Here is a 23,796-nt window from a genome sequence, read left to right on the forward strand (position 1 = left end):
ACACACACACACACACACACACACACACACACACACACACACACACACACACACACACACACACACACACACACACACACACACACACACACACAGCATGAGCCAGGAAGCTCAATTCCTTTATCAAGACTCTTCTCCTGGGCTCTTTAACCTACAAGAATGAAGGTGTAAACAGCACTGCACACAGTCTCTCTGCCTGTGGACCGGTCAACCGGTGATGCTGTTACTAAGCAACAGGACTGTGCAAAGAGCCTGTGCCAAAGATCAGAATACGACAGGCCACGTACAGACCAATCACGTTGCATGAACCAATCTAAAACTCTTATGAAACTAAGTATAGTCCTTCATTAAACACTTTCAAAATACATTTCTGAAGGTGTATTAGTATATTGCTTTATATGAATGAAACTTTTTGCGTTCAAACAAGTGTAAAACCAATCAGACACATGAATTGAATTTATTAAACTGATCTGCATTTTAATTTTTGGATTCAACATTTTAACTGCAGCAAAAGGCTGTTTGGTCGAAATAAAGTCTGAAGGCATCTGACTTAAACACAAAAGGCCAACAATTAGAAAAGAAAAAGTATTTTCTCTCTAGCCATTGAAAAGAACTGTGAGAGGACGGACAGCTCGTCCTGATTTCAATGTCACGGATGTAATCCAGTGCTACAGTTAATTCAGCCATTATAATCCGGTTAACATCAATCCTGCTGACCTGAATCCAGAACTTCAGCGAACCATCTGACAAACATTACTTTCATATGTCCTAAAACATGAACAGATAAATGTGTTCCGCTCACGTACAAGCCTCTCAACTTTAAGACCGATAAGCAGTTCCAGTCACCAAACACAGAACACAGAAACATCTTCATTGACTGCAAAACTCCATAAGAAACTCATCTTCATCTCTGTAAGACATCTGACATTACACTAAACATCCTTTGACTCGGTGATGGCCTCAGGCGAGTCGTTATTTTTCTAGTGAAAGCCTCACCTGTCTGCTGTCCGTCTGTGTGTCTTTCTGAAGAGATCTCTTCACCTGAATGCCAGCGAATGCTTCTGCATTCAGACACACGAGAGTTTAAGCTGTGTATAATCCTGCTGAGAAAGTGTCACGCTGATATTGCTAATACAGAATAAGAGCTGCGATGACCTGAATATCACCTCCACAATGCTGCTCTCGCACTACACACACACACATTCAACAAAAATCTTTTCATTTCATTGTGTTTGTCTGATTCTCTCATTTCATTGAATCACGACCAATATTTATATCATTCAAAATCTGCTAAAGTGTAATAATGAAAAGTGATTTTTCACAATTATTCCTAACAGGATGTGCGTGTCGGTAGGTTTAAATAAAGGATTTCGGGTTTATAACAGACGCAATAAAAACAACTTTGTCTCAAACCATTCCGGATAAAAAATTTACTCGATTTTCATTGACAAGCCGAACGTGCCATTCTTTCAGTTACACTGCATTATAGAAACCTCATTCTCTCAAATAAGTTTAATGGCGATTTTATATCTTGATCAATCTTGAAGACATCCACAATCTACATTTTAAGCAAATTGTATCATTATTAATGACAGGCGCACTAGAGCAGTACACGGAACCCCCCCCCGATAAAAAAACAAATAACGTAAAGAGGTGACTGAGGCCGTCAAGATGCAGTCTAAAGCTGTGGACAGCGCAGCGTAACACTGATGCACAATGTACATGTATTGTAGGATCAACATTATAGAATACAGTGGCAAGAAAAAGTATGTGAACCTTTCGGAATTTCATGGTTTTCTGAATAAATTTGTCATAAAATGTGATCTGATCTTTATCTAAGTCAAGGGTATTGACAAATAAAATGTGTCTAAAATAATAACACAACTTTTTTGATCTTTCATGTCTTTATTGAGAACAACCAAAAAAACCTCGTAGTGCTTGTGGAAAAAGTATGTGAGCCCTTGAGTTAATGACCTCAAAAAAGCTAATTGGAGTCAGGTTTTAGCTAGGGGTGGGAATCTTAAGCAGGTGTGCAAACTCGTCAGGGGTGAAAAAGGTGACAAACTAAACCCCGCCCTGAGCCCCGCCCCGCTAGTTAAATGCCAACATAGGTAAAGGCAAGTTAATTCACATAGCACATTTCACACGCAAAGGCAAGTCAAACTAGTTTATAGGGAGAAAATGTAACGCTGCAAAAAGTGCTTTTCTTACATTTTGGTCTTATTTCCAGTCCAAATATTTTATAATTCTTAAATCAAATCTTTTTTTCTTTTTTTTCCAGAAAAAAATAAACCAAACATCAAAATCTTGTTTAAGATTATTTTGCTTACCCCATTGGCAGATTATTTTGCTTGTTTTAAGGTAAAACTCACTTAATTGTGACTTTTTTTCCTGAAAACAAGACAATAATTTTTACTTTGCTAGAAAATGCTTCTTGATTTAAGAATTTTCAGATATTTGGACTAGAAAACAAGACAAAAACTCTAAGTAGGAAAGCATTTTTTGCAGTGCACCATTCAAGGATGAACACCTTTATATGATTAAAAAACGTTTGAGCGACAACTACGGTCTAAAATCAACAAGGATTGTTGTTAAGATGTTACATGAACTTAAGTTACATGAACTTAGTCAGGGCAAATAAACCACTGTAAATCTTCATTTCAGCACTCACATGTTTGAAGCGGCTGACGGGCTAAACGTGAAGTGTTTCTCCGTCATGAAACAGGCTGTTACAGGCTGACACTTGAGCTGAGTGATACTAATATTACTGTACATTACACGCTGTGCTTTACTTGTAGGTCGAACAGTTCTCAAATCGACTTCATGTCAGAGTAATAGCTTACTGATATGTGAGACAAATGTTAAGGTCAAGACTGAGAAGCATTTTTGCAAAGGGTAACGTTAGCGAACTGTAGCGATAACGTAACTTACAATCTTCATAGCTATCACAACAGCAGCAGCCATTTAAACTGGAACACAATAATTTACAGCAGATACAAATGCATTCTTGTCCAGCTCTCCAGCGAACTTAATTTAGCTGGCTACAAACAGGCTAATCTAACCATAATTTACTTCAAAAATAAGTTGCTTACCGTTAGCTTGTTCCTTCATGTTTTACGCAGTGTTGCGAACTATTTTCAATGGAAAGTAGCTAAAGCCTACCGAAAAGTCGCTAAATGTCGCCAGATGACTTCACCCGCTAGTTTGCATATCAGTGACGTCATCATGTAGTATCTGACAAGCTAAGCGCTTCACGTCTGGTTCATATCTCCACTCTCTGAGCTGTTGTATACAGTATCATATTAAAACAATACACCCAAATGCACAATAAATAGGCTCTTAATGACTTAGTTTTTTGATGTCTGCCAACAAAAACAGAAAAATATGTAATAGTGAGTGAACTCAACCACTTAAAACTAGTAGTCACTATCGTTGAACAGCTAAAGTCCATTTGTGTTCATGTGTCCATACAGTCATCGCGTTTTAAATCATAAATGCTCAAACAAGGTCAATAAGTGATTAGCTCTTGGAAACACTGTTTGTACATGCCTCTCTCATTCACACGTCAGTGCGGTCTGAACTGAATGTGCTGCTTCTCCCTGCCACTCACTGAACAGAGGCGGTGCTGTGCTGGGAAGGCAAAAACTCGCTCTCGCGGGGCAATAGACGTGAAGCAGAATGTTTCGCTAAGTCGCCAAGGCTCATTCAGAAAGTTGCTAGATTTGTCACTAGTTGCTTTTTGAAAAATAAGTCGCTAAAGGGGTCTGAAAAGTCGCTAAATGTAGTGACAAAGTCGCCAAGTTGGCAACACTGGTTTTACGTAGACTCTGGAAATATGGACAGTTGCCTGCAGCGTCTGAAAGTGAGGCTTCAGGAGTGAGATTGGTTGGATGATGAGGGAAAGAACATTAAGGTGAGCCAATCAGAGGCAGAGTAGGGCGGGTCCATCACTTTGACAACAGGGGAAAAAACCGCTACAGGTGACATGAGACAGATGACTCGCAGATACGACGACCGACGACCCCCCCCCCACGATTTTTTCTTTACAGATCTACACGATTCACGTGAATGACCTATTTCAAGGTGAAAACGGCGAATTTTGGCAAAAGGTGACAAGTTTGCACCCCTGCTTAAGGCACTTAACGATCCGATCCGATTCCGGGAGTAACGATTCGATTCCCAAAACGATTCTTAACATACATTTTTGGTAATTAATTATCCTGCTGTGCAAATACATTACACTTTAGATTTTAACCAAAATTAGAGTTATATGCTTTTCTCACTGAAATAACGACGTGAGGGCAAACTGTATCGTGGCATAAGTACCTGTAACATCGTGCGAAATCCTTGGTTGTCCACAACGGAGTAAGGGCGCAAATCTTTGGCGATAAAACCCGCCACTGACTGGGTAATTCGCTTCGCCTTTTCAGAATTCGGTGGAAGCTTTGCTACTTGCTCGAGGGTCCTTTGACTGTAACCGGGAGTGTGCGTGATTGGAACAGAATGCTGTTTCTCCAGCTCTGAGTGGAACCGCGTAATATGTTTCTTCATATTAGTCGTGTTCCCGAAATATTTGAATTTGGTGCCACAGACTTTGCACACAGTATGGCTTTCATCAACGACACCTTTTTCGTTGTCTTCACAAAATCCAAAATGTTGCACACAGTCGATTTCAAATTTGATGGAGCAGGTCATAGTTTGTCCATTTTGTCTAAAACGAAGCCGTTCGTCTATCAACGGGTTATTCTATTTGGCCTGCGCCCGCGCGCCGCACAGTGGTGCAGTGGTAGTTTGAATTGAACACAGAATCGATTCTGAATTTTTGAGAATCGATTCTGAATCGTTAGATAATGAATCGCGATGCATCGATTTTTTCTCCCACCCCTAGTTTTAGCACACCTGGAGTCTCGTTAAGATAATAAGTTTCGAGGTGTGGACTAGGGCTGCAACTAACGATTATTTTGATAATCGATTAGTTGGGCAATTATTTTTCGATTAATCGATTAATTGGATAAAATGTAATTACATCTTTTGCTTATAATAAGTAAATCAGATATGGGAAAAGTATACACAACTGAACTCATTAGCCTTCTCCCAAAATGTTGTAAATGTCTCCATAATTAATACACCTGGTGAGTTGATTCAGGTGTGTCATATTATAAGCAACTGACAATAGTCTCTCCCAAACATGGGAGCGAGGGGAGGGTCGGCCAAGGAAATCATTTTTTGTGCCATGAAAAGTGAGATATTTGTCATTCAAATGTAGTGAAGTACAGTAAAAAGTAAACAGAAAAAGTAATACTTAAGTACAAATACTCAAAAAGTGTACTTAAGTACAGTTCTCAAGTAAATGTACTTCGTTACCCACCTCTGAACTAAATAAACCACCAAATCAGGGTATTTAGCCTAATATGTACTTTGCAAAGTGCAAACGCCACAAATTGGGTTTTACTAATATAATCTTTAATTTTGTCATTTAAACACCTCTCCCCTTTAAACTTTAAAACTGCGCAGCTTGAAGAGATGCATGCAAAACACGTCTGACTTTAAAACTCCGCACCTCGCGCTGCACGGAGAGACGCATGCACGAGAGACACGTGTGACTTTAAAACTGCGCACCTCGCGCTGCACGGAGAGACACGTGTGACTTTAAAACTGCGCACACTCGTTGTGACTTACTTCCTAAGAATGAAACGCTGCACCGACACCGCCTGCTCGACGCTGCACACGGAAGACAAAGTGCTGCACTTTAAAAACTGCGCACCTCGCGCTAGAAGCATCCACGGAGGACACGTCTGACTTTAAACTGCGTCACTCGCGCTGCACGGAGAGACAAGTGTGACTTTAAAACTGCGCACCTCGCGCTGCACGGAGAGACAGTGTGACTTTAAAACTGCGCACCTCGCGCTAGAAGCATCACACGGAGGACACCCTGACTTTAAAACTGCGTCACTCGTGCTGACGGAGAGACAAGTGTGACTTTAAAACTGCGCACCTCGCGCTGAGAAGCATCCACGGAGAGACACGTCTGACTTTAAAACTGCGTCACTCGCGCTGCACGGAGAGACAAGTGTGACTTTAAAACTGCGCACCTCGCGCTGCACGGAGAGACAAGTGTGACTTTAAAACTGCGCACCTCGCGCTGAGAAGCATCCACGGAGAGACACGTCTGACTTTAAAACTGCGTCACTCGCGCTGCACGGAGAGACAAGTGTGACTTTAAAGAAACAACCCCGAATGACAGCCAAAGATTTGAAGGCATTATTTGAACTTGCTAACATCTCTGTTCATGAGTCTACAATACATAAAACACTGAACAAGCAGGGTATCCACGGCAGGACACCACTGCTTACTAAAAATAACATTGCTGCACGCCTTAAGTTTGCAAAAGAGCACATTGACACTCCACAATGTTATTGGCAAAATGATTTGTGGACTGATGAAGCTAAGATTGAACTATTTGGAAAAAACACACAGCACTACATCTGGCGTAGAAAGGGCACGGCATATCATCATGAAAACATCATCCCAACTATAATGTTGTCAAAAGTCCCGGTACTTTGGGTCCAAGTCGGTACCTAAAAATAAAAAAGTTGTCGGTACCTCATTTTCATAAGACCCGGTACCACCGACGTATCGGGTCAACCGGGTACTGATGCTCTGTCTGACAGGTTGTCAGTTGGAAACTTTTCATAGACGCAACAAGACGTGATGAGCGGATAAGCGCGGCTCCGATCCACAAGAGATGCGCGCAGAAATACTTCAGATTAAACGTCATATCACGAAGAAAACGAACAGAGTTTTGTTGTGAAAGGAGGAAGCATCCGGATTTAAGTTAACAAGTTCAAGCGGTAAGTTTCAAATTCTGTTTGCGTTTGCATTATGAATGTTGTATCATATGTTAAATTAAAGGTTACGTTAAAATAAACGTCCCTGTTTTCGTGTTAATTTGTTAGCGCCAATGCTAATCCAGTCAAGTGTCCTTATTAACCATTTAATGCTTTTATAACTGTAATGGGGTCAAATAAATGGGAGGACAGGATGGGGTTTACAGTACCTATTTTATTTAGGCATATCTGAAATCTATGTGCTAGAAAACGATCACACCAACTGTATGACTAACAATGTGTATGTCTTGGATAGATAACTCTATTAGGTTTAAAAAGCCACATTTAAACTAAAGAAAAATCTATCTGTTGCATTTATTATTTTAATATAGTTACCTTAATGTAAGTTATCTTGTGTAAGTGCAGTATAAAAACTGAGGTTTGTTTTAATATTGCATATGCATGTTTGTTCAGTCAGTTGACTTACTGAAGTTTATTCTATTTGTCTATTCTACAGCAGCAGACTGAGGAGGATGTTCATCAGCATGAAAGACCCCAGTGAGCACACAACCGTTTCGGGAACAATTAACTTGTATACTTCATGTATACAAAATGGCATTGCTTTCTATACATTTATATTAATAATGAGCTTTATTAATAAAATTTTTAATTAGCATGTACTGGTGTTTTGCTTTGTACCGAAATTGGTACCGAGAACCGTGGAATTTTACTGGTATTGGTACAGACTACTGAAATTTTGGTACCGTGACAACACTAATCCCAACTGTAAAGTATGGTGGAGGAAACATCATGATTTGGGCCTGCTTTGCTGCATCAGGGCCTGGCCAGCTTGGAATCATTGAGGGGAAGATGAATTCCCAAGTATATCAGACAATTCTTCAGGATAATGTGAGAATGTCTGTACGTCAGCTGAAACTGTGTAGAAGGTGGGTGACGCAACAGGACAACGACCCAAAACACCGGAGCGAGTCCACAACAGAATGGCTTCAGAAAAACTAAATCCACCTTTTGGAGTGGCCAAGTCAGAGCCCAGACTTCAACCCAATAGAGATGCTATGGTTTGACTTGAAGAGGGCCATACACATGAGACGTCCAAAGAATATGACCGAGCTAAAGCAGTTCTGCCAGGAAGAATGGGCTAAAATTTCTCCTCAACGATGTGCAGGTCTGATCCACAGCTACAGGAAGCGCCTGGTTGAGGTTATTGCTGCCAAGGGGGGTCAACCAGTTATTCATTCTGAGGGTTCACTTACTTTTTCCACTGCCATGTTGAATGTTGAATGAGTGTGTTCAAAAAAGACATGAAAGATCAGATTTCTTTTGTGTTATTATTTTTAGACACATTATGTTTGTCAATACCCTTGACTTGGATGAAGATCAGATCACATTTTATGACAAATTTATTCAGAAAACAATGAAATTCCAAAAGGTTCCCATACTTTTTCTTGCCACTGTATATGTAATTCTGTTTGTCATGCTGTTCAAAATGTATATTCTACCACATTGAGAGTTGAAACGACATCCGCAACATTCGTATATTTTCTGCCCACTAGTGGTGCAACGGATCACAAAACTCACGGATCGGATCATATTATGGATTTGGAGTCATGGATCGGATCATATTTCCGACCAGCTAATGTAAATGCTAGGGATGTAACGATTCACTCAGCTCACAATGCGATGCGATTCACGATTCTGATCTCACGATGCGATTTATTCACGATTTATTTTGAAAAAATGAGTTGAAACGTCCCTTGCATTATTTCTTAAATGCTTCACGTTTCTTTGTATGATAAAATAATGTTTTATTTCAAATAACAAAACTAAACTGCAATTTTATAACAAATTAATAATAGAAAAAGTCTCTTTAATATAAACAAACTAATACTGTCTGTGCTTTTCTTGGATTTTTTTGCATTTAAGAAATATCAGCATCCACGTTTAGGTTTGCAGTGAAAATAGCGGCCCCTGCTGTTCAAAAAATGTATTGCGATTCAGTTCAAGCCTCAACCGATTTGAATCGTCGCTCATTATAACCGATTTTCAACCGGCTCACGGTGAATCGTTACATCCCTAGTAAATGCTCATCATAGTTTTGTTATTATAATATGAGCAGTTTAGAGAATTTTATAAAAACTGAAGTTGTGAAAATACCCTGAAGATATCAACAAATGCGTTACTCAACTATGAGTGAGCTGCGCGTCAAAATTGCTGAAGTGGCGCGCGTTATTAAGTTTTGTGGATCGCTTATGGCGCACTGATCATTTGATCACGGTGATCATTTGTATTCTAATAATTATTGTAAAAGAATTCATTCTAAAAATTCAGCGCTGCTGAAATGAAACCTTTCGATAAGTTCTTGGTCTCCATAGAGTAAAGGATTGGTGCTGTCACACCTGAAACAACAGTGAAATCTTTGGCTGGCTATCGGATGAATCAGAAGTAAATAATACACAAAAGTATTCACAAGAAGCAGAAGCCAGATGATTTGATGACTTGATCTTCTTGGTTATTCAAAAGATTAGGCAATTATCTAAATTTGAGAAAATGTTTCATTTTGATGATTTTACGAAATGACTTGTACGTACTGATCTTCAACATCAGCATTTATCCTTTAAACAATTCAAACAGAAGATTAGTCGGAGCCTGTGGCTGTGTGGACAGTGCTCCTGACATGTAGAGCAGCTGCGCTTCGGGCGACCCGAGTTCCAGTCCCGGCCCGAGGTCCTTTCCCGGCCCCACCGCCTTCTCTCTCCCACTTTGCTTCCTGTCCTATCTACATCTCCACTGTATAAAATAAAGCCAAAAAGGCCAAAATAATGGTAACCCCCCGGAAGATTGTCATTGCGGTTGCTGAATAAATGTAAACTTGAGTTCATTAAGTATGCTTTCTACACTTTCAGAGTATACTACACGTGACGAGGTGCTAAGACAGGCTCATAAGATTCTCTTATCAGTGTACAGAATCCACATGCCTTTAACTAACTCATACCTCATACTTTAGGGCGAGATATGATCAAGGTTTTGTGACAATTCCAGCTGAACGAGTTAGAAAATATTTTGTTTTAAAAAAACTTGCTGATAATCATTTAGAAAGACAGAAAGATACCGACCCATGAAATGACAAATATGTATTATTTATGTAACATTCAGCAGTCATCGGAGTGAGTTACATGCAGGTGTGAAATCATCAAGACGTTTGCATTATAAATGTTACAGGCATTTTTAATACTTTTGTTTGTATATTTTGCGCTTCAAACAAGGCGTTTTAGACAGCGTTTACACCACAATTTAGTGTTGACGGGAACAACAAAACTGCATCTTAAAAGCAGGTGTATAGAGAAATGTTTGGATTCGTTTGTTAAAGTACATAATAGGATCCATTTTCTAAAGTCTTGTTTTTGTTTATTGGGTGTACCAGAATACGTTCACATGATTTAAGATAAAAAAAACAGATTTTTTTACATACTGTACATTAATGCAGCCACTGGCTATATAAAATAAGACTTGGCTGAATCTCTATAGTCAGAACTACAAGCGATGAACAGAGATGAACAAAGTGAGCCTGCAGCTAAAAACTACGTCAACATCCATCCATTCATCTTAGGAAAGCAGAAGAAAGTGGGGAGTTTAGATTCGGGGTCTGTTTGACATGAGAACACACTACTAAAGCACTTTTTTCAGACAGTATGCCTTGTGCAGGATTTTGTCAATGAGCGAAACTGAAGTCTGTGGTCTGCGCAGATGACTTTTTAAGTATGCAGATGTTACAAATGCTCATGCAACAATTACACACTAACTAAAGTTGAAAATGTAAAGAGAAAACACTCCTTTAAAGCTACAATATGTAACATTTTTGCAGTAAAATATCCAAAAATCACTAGGCCAGTGTTATATATTTTGTTCAGTTGAGTACTTACAATATCCCAAATGTTTCCAACTATTTGTAAATCGTGAGAAAATCGGCATGTTAACCATTGACACGGACAGAGACGCTGATCTTGAATGCGTTTTCCTAGACAGGTGAGCAAATGTTTCGATTCCTTTACTGACAGAAAACTTATGATTATTATATCGATCAAAATGGTTAGTCTTATTATTTGAATGTCTTGTTCTTAATTAAGAACGAGTGTCATGTATATATTTACTAGTGCTGTCAATCGATTAAAAAAATAATCTGATTAATGACACATTTTCTGTGATTAATCACGATTAATCACACATAACAATAATATTTTAAAATATACTTTTACATTTGAATAATTTCACATTTAATCTTCAAATTGACGTAGAAACAACATATTTCTTTAACAGCGTCATTTTATGAATGAAAGAAAACATTTTGATATTAGTACTGTAACTGATGTCTCTATTAAATTGATTATTTTAACATTAATTATAGCCATTCAACAATATAATTGAGAGCTATCATGAAATATACAGAAATTGAAGGAAGTTCTCAAACACTTTACAGTCTTTAATGAGAATTCTTCTGCATTTAATTTATAATTTAGCATTAAAGCTACAAAATCACATTGATTTCTTCTTTTATTTTGTTCTTTGATTAACGTTAGTGACAGGAGTCACACCAGCATGTTTAAGAACGTGCCCCCTTTAAGAGCTGTCTCAGTACGCAGATCTGACCATCACCGCACTCCCATTTTCACAACTCTTTGCATTCATTTAAGATTTTATTTTACACTTTGAAGTCTTGCTTAAGAAAATGCTAGACAAAACAGGCTTTCTGACATAATCTTGTATGGTTTTATCCATTCAAGCACGAAAGAGAACTTAACACGGATGCGCTGTCTAACAGAGATTCACCGACGCAGCCTTCAGCCCATGACTGTTTACACCAGACTGGACCTCGCGTTGCGTTTTGCCGCGTCCCATCTTCATTGAACGCGTCAAAGCAACTGTTTAAAATCGCGCTTAAGTGGTATAAAAGCCTGTACACGAATAAGAGCGTGATAACATAATGTAATGCTAGACAAAGAATGTCAAAACAAACGGATGCTGCGTTAAATATTTTTCACGCGTTAATTTGAAAAAATTAATCGCATGTGTTAACGCGTTAACGTTGACAGCCTTAATATTTACTAAACAAGCAGTCATCGTTTTTAGATCATCTGACTAAATAGTAATAAATTAATTTTATGAATTGCGTCTAATTCATTATAATGAAATAAAACCATGTCATCAAACGTAACATTTATAAAACTTTATCACTTTACATCATCCATAAACGTAATTTCTCACTTACGTCTGATTGGTTACCATTAGCGGTGGAATTGAAGACGACAGTTCCCATCATTCAATGCTCAGGCTCATTAGGGCTGCAACAAACGATTATTTTGATAATCGATTAATCTAACGATTATTAGAACAATTATTTGACTAATCATCGATTATTTTGCAGATTAATCAGTAGATTTTGATCGATTATTCAGTTTTTGCAATTCATTAAAATATTGCGTTTGACCTATTTTAACTAATAAATAAAGCAAGGACATTATTTCAGCTTTTGAAAATAGCTGAGTGAACTTTGAGCCAGCTGTATGGAGAAATTTCCTTCAGGTTTCCGTCTTCCATCAATAGTCAAACTGCTGCTACTGTGTTTTAAATAAGGCAGAGCATTGACCCATTTCACAGTTTGATTTCTAAGCTTGCAATTTTTTTTCCAAAATTCAGTTTGATTCAATATCAGTTTACTTGGATATATAAAGTAGGTTCTTAGAGTACATACGGATTAAAAACGTATAGCTTGAATCCACTGTAAATCGCTTTGGATAGAAGTGTCTGATAAATGCATAAATGTAAAAAAACTGTTTCTCTTAAGGAAAAACGCAACTAATGATGTAAAAACTATACAGGGAACCAAGTCAGTACAACACCATACCATTAAACGTTAAAATTATACAACTTATTTGTATACAACTCCATATACTGTAGATTTTAAAATAATGATGTTCTAATAATAACTAATGATTCTAAAGACAATCAATTACATGATTTATCCCAGCTGGAAAGAAACAATAGAAACACAATAGAACCCATCAAAGAAATTCAAATGGTTTCAATTGAAATACTATTATAAACAATACGCTTTTTTGCATTAAAACCATTACAAAACTCCTTTATGTAGTGTGTTTTGGGCATTATTCCCACTGATAGAATTCATCACGTACCAATAAACATTAGACCATTATAGTTTCCATTAAAACCAATTAAATTACTATAATACACGACTTTTTCTATGGTATTTTGGGCAGGGTTCTATTGTTTATTCAGCCGGATGTTTAATCCTCTAATGCAGGTACAGATGGATGATTTTAAATGATACACTTCAGCTTCTAAGAGAACATGTTTTTGGGGGGTCAAGAAAGAGTTTGCAGTGTATTTCCTCCTAACTCACTGCAAAACGCTCGCTCTGTGACTCAGGATGCATATTAAATTCACAGTATGGATGCAATTCTGTCACATTACATTACACACGTGCCTTTCAATAAACCGACTGAAGGTGGATTAATGTGTTTATATGCTAGGCGAAATAGGCGTAAGATGCACAAATCTCTCTATGGCAATCGTCACAGACCGCTCTACTAGTTCAGCTTGCATTGGCAAGCGGCATGTTCTTCTATCGCATTGCCTCTTGAAGGGTAATCGCGCTACAGCGCCCCACAGGTCAAACCCCGTTATTGCAGGTCCTGTGAAATCAAACGACTACTCGACAACATAATTATTGTAGACACTTTTTTATTGTCGACGTTATCGATAATGTTGACTAAAATTGTTGCAGCCCTAAAGCTCATCAAGCTACGCTGTTGTTGTTTTGAACAAATTTACATACTAAATTTTAATTCTGTTCCTGCAGCTATAGTGTGTAACGAGGTAGATTAAAACTGTTCAATCACTACTGTTTTAACTGTTTGAGCCATGCTGCCAACACCTTTTGATAAAGGGGTCATATGGCGCGAATACGTGTTGTTCTGTGTCTTTGGTGTATTATAAGTTGCCCATGCATGTATTAAACACATAAAATTGCAAAAATGAAAGTGTGGGAACAAAAAATGCATTCTATCTAAAAGCGAATGCTCACCCAGACCTGCCTGAAATGCCTCGTGTAGCCACACCCCCACAAATCTACATCAGTTGGTGGTATGATTTGACTAAGACCGCCCAAATGTATACTCAAGTAAGGTGGGCGTACCTGTCAGTACAATTGCTTTCGAACCTGATGTTCCAAATATGGTAAGAGGCGTTACATTTCCCTCACACGCTTGCAGTATTCCACCAATCACTACGCACTGGTGAACTGGCCAATCACAGCACACCTCGCTTTTCAGAGCCATGAGCTTTGTACAAAATCTGCACGTTTCAGAGAGGCGGGGCAAAGAGGAGATACAAACATGTACGGTGTGTGGAAAATACAACATTTTATAACCTTAAATCGCATATACACATTGCATTACATCTAAAACAAACCATAATATTCGTTTTAGCCGTGTCATATCACCCCTTTAATTGAACAACTTTCCGCACAACTTGCACAAATCACGCCCACCTGAATAAACTGCCTGAACAACAACACTAACGGCTATACATAAAGAAAAGGAATGAGCCAAACGTTTACATAATGACTGCCCGGATTTCCCAGTTCATGACATAACACATGGACACAGCAACAACCAAAAAAAATAAAAACACAAGTGGATACGTCACCGTATTCTTCATAATGTAATCACCGTAATCTTCAAATGATGCATTTTAATGACCGTAATGTTTTCTGAGATCATCTAGCAGGTATCACAGAAGTCGGCCTGCACATAAACCTGAAAGATTGTTTACCAGGGTAAAATAAATGACATGAACTACCCAAGAGTATTCCCCTCAAAAACATCATGCTTAATGTATTTCAGCCTGAGGCCACACACAGCTCCTGTATTCTAGTTTAGAGTACACACAGTAATGCATTCACTCAATAGACCTGACCGCCGAACTCCTGTGACGTGTGTGCAGATGAAGGCCGAGCATGCTGAGAACACTGAGCATTACACACACACGCACACACACACGCAGGCAGCGAGCAGCGTGTTTGTGATATATAGAGCGCACTGAAGATGCTGGGAGGCATGTGTCTTCTTCCCATCCCCTCATTCAGTCCTTCAGCATTCATACACCAGAGCGTGACCGCCCTCTCTTTGACCATCTTGAGTAAGCACACCTCTGCTCTCCCCTTTCGCTACTGGAGAAAGAAATGATATGTTCTACATGGCCGTTATTATTGCACGTTTTATCTCACCAACAATTTCCAAGTCATCTTAGATGCTGATGCATGTTCACTATTCCCATTTTAGAAGTGCACGCGCAGCCTGTGTATCTGAATGCTTTTCATACTCATGCTTGGCTCCATGCGGTCTCCTAAACGGCTTTGAACTTGTCTGTCAATGCTCGTTAAACGCTCACGCCTGGCTCCGCATCGCAAGTCTCCACGCGTGCGTCTCCAAAATCGCAGCTGGCCTGGATCGGCACGGAGTGTAACGATAAAGCAACGAGAATGATTCGGTGCCATGGTGGAAAAGCACTCAAGAGGTTGCAACCATAGACGTATAAAACATGGACGTAGTGTCCGTGACGGCACCCGTAGGTTAGTGAAGAGCAATTTTGAAGCCTAAAGTGGGCGGATCCGTTCGTCGCCATCTTGGCAGTGCGTCTCTCCCGGATAATTGAAAGTGGGCAAAAAGGTGGGACGTGGGCATAGCTGAGGTGCCTGGTTGGTGAAAACACCTGTTACTCAAGTGGCCACGACCTTAATTATGCAGAATTTTAAGGCTTAATATAATTTAAACGGATGAGTAATGAATAAATACACTCCCTCACAGTTGTTATATAGGGCAAAATTAGTTATATAGACCAAAATCATTTGTTGTACTGGCTGTAAACATGTTTTCTCCGCTAAAAAGTTGAACATTTTGACATGGGGCTCTAAAATTCTGCTCTGTTTTGGAGCCAGTCTCTAGCGGACAATCAATGAACTGCACTTCCGTGTTGGTTTCACGAAAGAGACCGGAAGGTTTCCGCTCGGTTGCAACTCAACATCATGACTACCATAGTAGAACAAATTATTGTATCGTTTTATTGGTTCTATTTTAAAGAATTTAGGAAAGCAAACAGTTCCTGTGCATTTTTATCTACCATTTAAATTTTCCCTACTATGGTAGTCAATGATGTCATTGAAATGTCAGTTGCTAACAATTTCCAATAATCTTTCTTCGTGTTCAACAGAACAAAGAAATGCATACAGGTTTGGAACAACTTGGGGGGAGTAATTCATGACAGATTTGTCATTTTTTGGGTGGAGTATCCCTTTAATACAATCAGAACACAGAAGATGAGCGATATAAACCCACAGGAACACTAGGCGGCGGTATGTTATCTTGGCACTAGGCTTGCCCGCCATAAAAGAAGAGCCCATGTCGGCAAAGAAAGCCCTGTGGTTAGTGCGCAGACATATAGCGCTGTACAGCTATACAGCACCCGACATCTAGTGTTTCTGAATGCAGGTCAAAATAAAATAAGTATCACATTTTGTTTTTTAAGCAATGAATAACCTGTGTGTTTCTGATGCTGGGTTCACACCAAATGCGAACAATGACGTTCCACGCTCTTTAGTACTCGTGGGAAAAGTTAGTTATTTTCGCGTGAGTGACGCGGAATGACATATTTTCAACCTTCGCGGAAGATGATATTGACGCACGTTTGCGGCAAACGCGCGGTCCAATTCGCGTCATTCTGTCTGTACGCATCTTTGCATTGACTTTATATGTAATTTACTCTAAATGTACAATTTAATTCGCGTTTGGTGTGAACCCCCTATAATGATTAGGCATACAAGTCTTACTAGGCGGGGAACTTGTCTTGGTGAGATGTAAACAAATTGACTTCTTAAGTGACTTGTGTTCATTACGTCTTACAGTTTGAAGTCAATCTAACAGAGCAGCTGCGTATCATTTATAATCGTCAACTGCTACATACTGACCAGAGAAAGATCAAACACTTATCACTCATGGCTGGATTTCTGAAACTCTTGTTCTGTCGCTTGTGACGACACCGTGTTGTGATTAAAGGGATAGCTTGTTCAGATAAAAATCATTTATTCCCCCTCATGTGGTTGTAAACCTGTATGACTCTTTCTTCAGCTGAACACAAAAGAAGATTTTCCACATTCATGCGTTTTCATTTGAAAACACACCTTTTTTTCCCAGTTTTGGCCTTCATGCACACCGAGACAGCGTTTTTGTCAACGAAAACTTTGAAAACACTCTACATTTGAAAATTTACATTTTGCTGCAAACTCTGTGCCTTTCCTCTACATTGCCATGACATTATAGGGCAGAAAGTAAATAAACGCTTTACAGAAATGACACGAACCGTCTTACGTTTTACTCACGCACAATCCATGGGTGTTTGCAAGCGTTCTCAGGACGTTTCAGTGCGGATGTGCAGGACTTGAAAACGTGTGAAAGCGCGATGAAGAGCGTTTTTAAAACTAAAACTGTTTTCAAACAAAAACGTACTAATGTAGACATGCTCTTTCTGCTAACAATGCAGGTGGATTGTGACCGGCTCTTCTCAGCCTTCAACAGGACACAAGGCATACGTGTTGTCTTGACTTGTCCGTCTTTTCTTTAGGAGAATGTTGTGGATAACTCTGATATGTTCTGTTTGTTTCGAACCTGATCAGCTATATGTCAGGCATGAAGATGACCCATCCAAATTTTGTTAGTAAAGCATGAAAATATACTGGTGCACTACATTCTGAGCGCCTGCTGACACAATAACACTCACATTTCTTGTTGCTTGTTAGGAAAGCCAATGCCAATACGATCAAATGTAGGGATGAACCGAAGTTTTTTTGCATGCATGTCCATTTATTTAGCCAATTTTTTCACCGTTGCATAAATTCAGTTATCAAAATGTGCTCTTTGATATTTTTTATATTTTCTCTTTTTAAAGAAAGATAATTTACAAAACTACAGTATTGTGGCGAACCACAAGTAATACGAGAGGAGACATATCTTCGTTTCTTGTCTCCTCGTTTATTGCACTCCACAGTATCATGAAAATTGTTTTTATGATACTGTCAACACCGCAAAAAAACATGCTAAATTAAATATGACATCTGACACTCAACATTATAAGCCATGTTAAGCCATTATAAGCCTTGCATGCCGCAGCTGGTGTCACCAGGGGTCCTACTGTGTGATTGAATTTCCTGTCAACGTCATCTTGCACAATATTAACAAAATTGCTCCTTGAATGTTGGTTACACCACCTTGACGCATGAATTTGACTTAACTCACATTGATTGCCCAAATTATAATATTCAGAAAATGTACTTATTTTGCCTTTTTAAAGTATTGTTAAGTATCAAGTTTTTATGGTTACACCACATTGACATTTTTGCAATCATCCCCCAAATATTCTCTCAAAATGAAATGAACCCAAACATTTTAGACTTGGTCCTCAGAAAAGAGAATGCCTGCAAGTAATCTGCTAATTTATTTTGGGTGTGCGTGAGATGCGTGTTATTTTAGCCCCTTAGGTGGCTTTCAGGTGCATTTCATACTTGCGGTTTAGTTCCGAAAAATAGCTAATGTGAACGCTGTCATGTGAACTTGGGTGCGCACCACAGTACCGAATCTGAACCGATTACAATGCATTGACTTCAATAAAACACATGGAAGAGATGATAGCTTTGGTAATTTACCTTGGCTTTGAGCAAGAGTGAGCATGCATTGTATTAGCTCGTTGCGAGTCCAATTAGAGCGGCAAAAGGTAATACGCTCATTCCTGTCTGTTTCCAAGCAGCAGAAAGCTGTCTGCATGCAACAAACACAGTAAGACCAAGGGTTGTTTACTCTGCTGTGCATAATAGCACCAAGGGAATAAAGAACACAATATATTAATTTGTTCTGTTTACTATCATGCGCAATTTAATTTTTTATGTAGTTAGATCATAAGAGAAGTAATTTAAGGTTACCTTTCCTATATAACATGTCTATACCTTGTTCTCGTACTAAACAAACTAAATGGTATTATGTTATTTACCTTATTTACATGGCGGCATGTCATTTCTGTTTCTACGTGGTCGCGCCTTTACAATTCTCCTCTGCTCTCTGTAACCAGTTCCGACCCGGTGCGCGCGCACACAGACACGTGCGCGCACATACACAGGTAAGCACACTTTCACCAGCGGAAAGAGAGCACGTGTGGGAAAACATGTTGCGTCAACCACCTGAAAAGCAGATAAAAAAAATTGCGCTTTTAAACGCTCCCAGGGTGGTGAAAACACGCATGCCCTGCCCCTGACTAGCAACAGTCCAGTTACCACCGGATGACAGGTTTTCACTCAGATTATCCTTCCTTCCATCCGGACCGCGAGACATAATGAACCATTAAAAAACTCTTTCTGTGGTTTAAATTGAGCAGCACGTCTACATAACTGAGTTGTACACATCACGCTCACTCAGGGACATTTATGTTGATTATATTTTGCCGCTATATCCTCTATATCTTTATTTAGCGCCAAACGTGCTTCATTTGTACACTTTTAACGCTTCAGCACCAGAGCCTACAAGAACACATTTCCTCAGTTACCAGACCTTCTATGTTTCATACAGACTGTGGCTATCAGAATATAAAGTAAATGGCCTGATAAAAAAATTGATTGATTGATTTAACATTATTTATTTTAAAAAGTATTGTCCGGATCACCGCCGCTAAAAAAATATAGAGACCGCAGCCCCCCCCCAAAATCCGTAAACCTAGGGGAAACACTGAAAATGTATGTAGTGTAATACATGGTCCACACGCAAATAGTAAGGTAAACTGGCATACACACACATGGAGACAGCAAATACTACAGTGCTTTCTTTACATTCGTGTTTGCTTAGCAATGGCAGATGCCAGGAGAGCGCAAACTCCCACCGTTTTGGAAAACAGAGGAAGCGGCGCTGCTACCTGCTTTCAGACATTTGTCGCTATGCCGTCTAGCATTAGCAGTGACGTAAATTAAAATGATTGACATGATTTTTAACATTTTAAGGCTTAACTGAAATTAGAATTAAGATCAGTGTCAATTTTGACAGCAAATTTTGATTTAGTTGTAGTCATAGTCTTTTGACTAAAATGCAATTTAGTTTTAGTCATCCCAATTTATCATAGTTTGAGTATATTTTTAGTCAACGAAATCAACATTATATTAGTCTACTAAAATAAAATCTATCTGGATTAACTCATTTAATTGATGTAATTAAATGTTCCATACAAAGATTGAACTTTTTCGACATCATTTACTTTACCTTGGAATTAAATGAAACCAGGTCATTAGCTTTATTTTTCAGAAAAGTTGAGTAACTACTCAGGGCTCTAGACTAACTTTTTGCACTGGTTGCACTGGTGCGCCTAACTTTTTTCTTAGGTGCACCAGCACAAAAGTTAGGTGCACCCAAATTTTCGACCGCATCGCATTTAACACTGCAGTTTTACAAGTTCACTTTTTTTAAAATCGATGTCCATATAGGCAATATTGACTTGTAAATGATTAACTAACAATCTGGTCAACATAAAGTTCTTTATTTGAAGCACAATTCTACAAGAAAGCAGGGCTCTAGACTAACACTTGAGAGAGGTGGCACTGGTGCTATCAAGTTATTCAGTTGGTGGCACCAGCCCTTAATTTGATAGCACCAGAGTCGTGGGGTGAGGTAAGAAAAAAGAATCACTAAAACTTCATTAAAATGTGTTTAATACATTAATAAATAAATTAGAAATTAATATTTTATTAATTAATATATTAATATAAATTAACATTTATAAAAATCATTGTTTATGATTGAATTATTTTTATTGTATATGTAAACTCTCTTTCAACACTTTACCATATTTAAAGCACATCTTTCTTAAAGCTACTCTCTTCCTTTATTTGTTGTGAACGACTCCTATAAGAGAACACAATTCCTTTAATATCAGTGAGTGTGTTTTTGGGCCCGTCCGTTGTTGTTTGATGAACATTATAAATAGAGATCTTTATTATGCTGCTGCCCCTTTAAGAGCTCGCGCAATATACTGGAACACGTGTTTTGTTTCCCAACTGTTTGGTCACGAAACAAAATGAATACCTTTCCAAGGTTTCTTGTTAATATGGGAATTTTTAGGTTATTTTGTGTTAATATGTCCGTTTCAGAGTAAGAATGTGTGAAAGAGAACTCCGTTTAGTATTTTGTGTTCTGACTCTCTGGGCGCGCGCATCTCAAACAACCCGCGAGACCTGAAGGCTTTTAGTGATTATTCTTCATGAAAGCTGCATCGATACACGTTTGGCTTCTATCAATAGCGACTCACAAATAAATAGTATTTAGCGTGATGTATACCGTTTTGTATGCTTTGCAGTATTGTTAGAGATCTTTATACAATAGTTCAGTGCTTAAAGTTTAAACGCGTGTTTCCTGCATTAGCTTCACATGCATACAATACTTGCAACACATTTCGTTATCTTTGCTGTTTTGTACCTTAGCAGGGGAAATTCTTGTATTCTGCATATTTATTTAAGTTGCAAGATTGAGCGCTTCACTCGTCTGCTCTTTCGGTCCTTCGCCTTACCCGTAACCCGCGAATTATGTCTTTGGGGGCGGGGCACTGATAGATAAGTGAATGGTTGAAGGAGGGGAGACGAAAATGAGTGACTGAATGCGCAGCTTGCGCAATATAACATTTCTGCGCTTTAAATTTATAATACGCAAAAATTATATATTGATCAGTTTGACAGTCGCACCGGTGTGACCATTAAGAAAAACTTGTCGCACTGGCAGGAAAATTTGTCGCAAAATGAGACCATTTAGTCGCAGTCTAGCATGTCAGAGCATTGGTTATGATTTTCGGACGGATCAGGCCTTAACTTAACATTCTTATCGAAAAATTTGTCAATCGTTCTTTTCATCTTCTCTCATCATCCGCGGCTACATCCACTCTGTTTATCTGACGGGCCTAGGCTACTCACCTCTCTGTCCAACTGCAGCACAGCTTTTTCAAAGGTACACACAGGTACAGGAATATCTGGACCACGGCCAATCAGAGGGGGGTCCGCCCTTCACTATCTCTGGTTTAGACCACGATATGGGCCTAATGTGTCTGTTGTTGAACCACAGGGAGACTTTTGCAGAGACTTTTTTTCCCTCGAATGGCTGGTCGCACCGGTGCGACCTCAGATTTTTTTTAGTTGCACCATTGAGAAATTAGGTTGCATGTGGCGCTCTAGAGCCCTGCTACTGGATATGCATTGTTGTAACACAGAGAATATTAGACCATGAACGACACGTAGCAGTTCATTCAGTCTCATTTTGACTCAATTGACTCGTTCGTTCAGTGAAGGGCGTGTTTATTCAGTACATTCAACCAATGAAACGCTCTGACAGAGCTCACGCTCAAGCGCTATTGGCTCATGTCTCTTTGAAGCTGCGCTGTCTTTGCTTGAGACAGTAATGAATGTGAAAAATCTTTCAAAAAGACATATTACATAAACTGCATTACATTGCTTCAATCATGCAGATCACATACTTGTTTTTATCATGTCATTGGATCTTTTAATCTACAGTACGACTCACTTCATCACTGATCGGAACAGCGCTGGTTTCTTTTGGCTTACTTTATGTTCATATCACGTTATGCAGCAGCTCACGTTAGCGGATAAATGAACATTGGCATTTAAACACGTTTGTGCTCCTTTGTAATGAGTTTCGGGGTGACTCGCCTGCAGTCACGCTTCAAGTTTGCTGTTTTAACGGCGATTGTGAGGGAAAATATGATGCTTTGTAAACCACGTGGAGACAGATTGTGTGTCGTGCTTCTCTCTCTAGCGCATATGTGAGATAAGCACACGTGACGCGCTGGCGCAAAGTAGGTAGCGTCTTGACCGCTGAACGAATAGAATTAAACATATCGTAAAATATCCCCATCTCTCGTCGATGCGCATCGTAACATTTTTTGCATTGCGAAATATCGTAATACGAGGTATCGTTACACCCCTACTCTGAAAGCTATCATTATTAACCAACTGCAGATTTGAACATCATACACATACATTCTCGCCTAAACAACTCTTAAAACTACATTTTGTCATAAAATAAAAGTAAGATTATGAAAATTGTGCGTTTTTTTGCTTCACTGCTGTTGCTGTGCAAAGCATTTTGGGAAATCTAGCTATCATGAGTCCACACAATTCACCTCCCAAGGCATCCTTGATAAAAGGAGCGGTGCAAGGACACATCCGGGGATTTGAACTGCAGCCTTGGCTAGATGTGAACTTGGAATTGGAACAGCACTTGGACTGCTATTTATGAAGTTCACAAGAGCACAAGTACAGACAAGAACATATTGAGAAACGATCTGTGTTCAACCAGTTGTTTTACTGAAGTTGTCCATGTTTTCTTGTACAGCAACAGACTGAGGAGCATGTTCATCATGACCTCAGCAAACACACACTCAATGACTGATGAAGCTTATGGAGTTATGGAAACCTTATGGAAGATTTTTGCAGGCGGTGTTAAGACAAAAACATGCTCAACCATGGTCATAATGTCTTTCAACGTACTTTGTTGTGACCTCATTCCAAAGCTTTACTCACACTGACAGCAGGTGGACTACAGAAGGTCACTAAAATTATGTTTCTACTGTCCTGGATTTATAGTAGGTTAACACGATTAATCGAAAAGAAATCGCACCCAATTTGGTTGTTGGCTGCGATGTTTTATGCGCAGTTTGTCAGTGAAATACTGTTAATTGCAGCTGCATCCAAAAGCCAGAGGGCGCTCTCGCACAGAAACTCCAATGCGCCATAGAAGAAGTACCATACGTATAAACAGGAAATGCTGTCTTCCTATCTGCATTT

At 39.1% G+C, this 23,796-nt stretch overlaps 1 protein-coding gene across 1 annotated transcript in view; it reads right to left on the minus strand.

The window, feature by feature from the left end:
* The window catches only part of LOC130549592 (guanine nucleotide-binding protein G(I)/G(S)/G(T) subunit beta-1-like), a 41,256-nt gene that overhangs the window by 8,083 nt on the left and 9,377 nt on the right, over positions 1–23,796 (minus strand). The gene's annotated exons all lie outside the window — the stretch shown is intronic.

The sequence above is a fragment of the Triplophysa rosa genome, unplaced genomic scaffold, assembly GCF_024868665.1.
Source record: "Triplophysa rosa unplaced genomic scaffold, Trosa_1v2 scaffold139_ERROPOS793776, whole genome shotgun sequence".
In the NCBI taxonomy this organism is placed as follows: Eukaryota; Metazoa; Chordata; class Actinopteri; order Cypriniformes; family Nemacheilidae; genus Triplophysa; species Triplophysa rosa.